Source organism: Hyla sarda, unplaced genomic scaffold, assembly GCF_029499605.1.
Source record: "Hyla sarda isolate aHylSar1 unplaced genomic scaffold, aHylSar1.hap1 scaffold_430, whole genome shotgun sequence".
Lineage (NCBI taxonomy): Eukaryota > Metazoa > Chordata > Amphibia > Anura > Hylidae > Hyla > Hyla sarda.
In genome coordinates, this window is record NW_026610445.1 from 154,335 (window position 1) to 158,610 (window position 4,276).

At 40.9% G+C, this 4,276-nt stretch overlaps 2 pseudogenes; both read left to right on the top strand.

Annotated features, from left to right (window-relative positions):
* The first annotated feature begins 316 nt into the window (after positions 1-316).
* LOC130334191 (U2 spliceosomal RNA) lies at positions 317-419 on the top strand (annotated as a pseudogene).
* A 2,713-nt stretch (positions 420-3,132) lies between these two features.
* On the top strand, positions 3,133-3,235 carry LOC130334192 (U2 spliceosomal RNA; annotated as a pseudogene).
* Positions 3,236-4,276: the final 1,041 nt, after the last annotated feature.

A 4,276-nucleotide genomic window follows, 5' to 3' on the forward strand; every position in this document is an offset into this window, starting at 1 on the left:
TGCTTGTGTGTGTGTGTGTGTGTTTCCTATGCAGATCCTAAACCCAGTATCAAATGCAAGTAGGAGGAGTAAGAAGGGTTCCTGCCAAAGCCAGGTTATGGATTGCATTTAAAAATGGTCCATCAGAGTGAAATGGACTCCCATCTTCCTGCTTAGCAATAATGATATGGGTTTAGGGTCTGCTGTGTGTACTGGTGGGTGACTGCCACCCAGCCAGAGTGTGTATGGGAGGCTGCCAGCCAGCCTCCCTTCCTACAAGTAATGATGGTGCATGTGAAGGGGACAGCGTTGGTTCCTCCCCTTTCACAGTTATCACTTCTCATCCTTCCTTTTGGCTGGTATCAAATGTGGTGTCTGTTTATATCAGTTTAATATCTGATATGTCCCCTATCTGGTAGCATATATTAAATGCACCACCAGGTTTCAGTGTTGGAAAGAAAGATTATCTGTTTATTTGCTGCAGCTGCTTGCTGGCTAGTCCAGTGGGCCCCTACTGCAGGCAATAGACAATAGGTGGTGCCTATGTGCATAGGTGGATAGGACATCAGCTATGAGGCATTTGTTTGTACAAACTGCTGCTCACAACTAATGTTGTAATATAGTGTCTCCATCTGCTGGTGGTATTGAATAAGCAATAGTGCAATGATAGGGTCTGAAAAAGAAGAAAAATAAGAAGCAGCAGCATAGGAAAGAAGGAAAACATGGAGAGAAGAAAAAAAGAAGGTAAAAATGAGGTGAAAACATGTTTAAAAAAGTATTTCCATCTCTCTCTCTCTATGTATATATATATATATATATATATATATATTTAAAAGAAAAAAAAATTATATATATATATATATATATATATATATACATATAGAGAGAGAGAGATAAATATATATAGAGATAGATGGGTGGATAGATGGATAGATGGATAGATAGATAGATAGATAGATAGACATACATACACACATACACACATACATACATACATACATATGTGTGTATTGTTGGAGTTGCAAACATGGGTGCACTTGACAAACTCAGTGCGGCTATTCCCCATTGAAAGATTGTTGCACCCAGGACCCTTAGCACTGGGATATGCTACTCAATACCACTGGCATGGCCAGGTGTAAACAACATCTGACCTTTGTTGTGTATGTAACCATGGAGATTGTGATGTCGCCTAGGCCCACCAAAGAACAGCCTTGTCAGAAGCAGCACTGCCATGAGCAGAAGTAGCAGCACCATAGGTTGTCAAATAAGTTGGATTTAACCAAGACAAGTGAGTCCAATAGGATGCAGGTATGTCCTCTATCCTTACAGCTTCCCGTGGCTGTTGGTTTTATACCGTTTGGGGACAGCCAAGGAGGCGTCAGCAGGCAACACAGGTAAGTGTGTGCTTGTATGTGTATGTGTGTGTGTGTGTGTGTGTGTTTCCTATGCAGATCCTAAACCCAGTATCAAATGCAAGTAGGAGGAGTAAGAAGGGTTCCTGCCAAAGCCAGGTTATGGATTGCATTTAAAAATGGTCCATCAGAATGAAATGGACTCCCATCTTCCTGCTTAGCAATAATGATATGGGTTTAGGGTCTGCTGTGTGTACTGGTGGGTGACTGCCACCCAGCCAGAGTGTGTATGGGAGGCTGCCAGCCAGCCTCCCTTCCTACAAGTAATGATGGTGCATGTGAAGGGGACAGCGTTGGTTCCTCCCCTTTCACAGTTATCACTTCTCATCCTTCCTTTTGGCTGGTATCAAATGTGGTGTCTGTTTATATCAGTTTAATATCTGATATGTCCCCTATCTGATAGCATATATTAAATGCACCACCAGGTTTCAGTGTTGGAAAGAAAGATTATCTGTTTATTTGCTGCAGCTGCTTGCTGGCTAGTCCAGTGGGCCCCTACTGCAGGCAATAGACAATAGGTGGTGCCTATGTGCCTAGGTGGATAGGACATCAGCTATGAGGCATTTGTTTGTACAAACTGCTGCTCACAACTAATGTTGTAATATAGTGTCTCCATCTGCTGGTGGTATTGAATAAGCAATAGTGCAATGATAGGGTCTGAAAAAGAAGAAAAATAAGAAGCAGCAGCATAGGAAAGAAGGAAAACATGGAGAGAAGAAAAAAAGAAGGTAAAAATGAGGTGAAAACATGTTTAAAAAAGTATTTCCATCTCTCTCTCTCTCTATATGTATATATATATATATATATATATATATATATATATATATATTTAAAAGAAAAAAAACTTATATATATATATATATATATATATATATATATACATATAGAGAGAGATAAATATATATAGAGATAGATGGGTGGATAGATAGATAGATAGATAGACATACATACACACATACACACATACACACATACACACATACACACATACACACATACATACATACATACATATGTGTGTATTGTTGGAGTTGCAAACATGGGTGCACTTGACAAACTCAGTGCGGCTATTCCCCATTGAAAGATTGTTGCACCCAGGACCCTTAGCACTGGGATATGCTACGCAATACCACTGGCATGGCCAGGTGTAAACAATATCTGACCTTTGTTGTGTATGTAACCATGGAGATTGTGATGTCGCCTAGGCCCACCAAAGAACAGCCTTGTCAGAAGCAGCACTGCCATGAGCAGAAGTAGCAGCACCATAGGTTGTCAAATAAGTTGGATTTAACCAAGACAAGTGAGTCCAATAGGATGCAGGTATGTCCTCTATCCTTACAGCTTCCCGTGCCTGTTGGTTTTATACCGTTTGGGGACAGCCAAGGAGGCGTCAGCAGGCAACACAGGTAAGTGTGTGCTTGTATGTGTGTGTGTGTGTGTGTGTGTGTTTCCTATGCAGATCCTAAACCCAGTATCAAATGCAAGTAGGAGGAGTAAGAAGGGTTCCTGCCAAAGCCAGGTTATGGATTGCATTTAAAAATGGTCCATCAGAGTGAAATGGACTCCCATCTTCCTGCTTAGCAATAATGATATGGGTTTAGGGTCTGCTGTGTGTACTGGTGGGTGACTGCCACCCAGCCAGAGTGTGTATGGGAGGCTGCCAGCCAGCCTCCCTTCCTACAAGTAATGATGGTGCATGTGAAGGGGACAGCGTTGGTTCCTCCCCTTTCACAGTTATCACTTCTCATCCTTCCTTTTGGCTGGTATCAAATGTGGTGTCTGTTTATATCAGTTTAATATCTGATATGTTCCCTATCTGATAGCATATATTAAATGCACCACCAGGTTTCAGTGTTGGAAAGAAAGATTATCTGTTTATTTGCTGCAGCTGCTTGCTGGCTAGTCCAGTGGGCCCCTACTGCAGGCAATAGACAATAGGTGGTGCCTATGTGCCTAGGTGGATAGGACATCAGCTATGAGGCATTTGTTTGTACAAACTGCTGCTCACAACTAATGTTGTAATATAGTGTCCCCATCTGCTGGTGGTATTGAATAAGCAATAGTGCAATGATAGGGTCTGAAAAAGAAGAAAAATAAGAAGCAGCAGCATAGGAAAGAAGGAAAACATGGAGAGAAGAAAAAAAGAAGGTAAAAATGAGGTGAAAACATGTTTAAAAAAGTATTTCCATCTCTCTCTCTCTCTCTATATGTATATACATATATATATATATATATATATATATATATATTTAAAACAAAAAAAAATTATATATATATATATATATATACATATAGAGAGAGAGAGAGATAAATATATATAGAAATAGATGGTGTGATAGATAGATAGATAGATAGATAGATAGATAGACATACATACACACATACACACATACACAGATACACACATACATACATACATACATATGTGTGTATTGTTGGAGTTGCAAACATGGGTGCACTTGACAAACTCAGTGCGGCTATTCCCCATTGAAAGATTGTTGCACCCAGGACCCTTAGCACTGGGATATGCTACTCAATACCACTGGCATGGCCAGGTGTAAACAACATCTGACCTTTGTTGTGTATGTAACCATGGAGATTGTGATGTCGCCTAGGCCCACCAAAGAACAGCCTTGTCAGAAGCAGCACTGCCATGAGCAGAAGTAGCAGCACCATAGGTTGTCAAATAAGTTGGATTTAACCAAGACAAGTGAGTCCAATAGGATGCAGGTATGTCCTCTATCCTTACAGCTTCCCGTGCCTGTTGGTTTTATACCGTTTGGGGACAGCCAAGGAGGCGTCAGCAGGCAACACAGGTAAGTGTGTGCTTGTATGTGTGTGTGTGTGTGTGTGTGTGTGTGTGTGTGTTTCCTATGCAGATCCTA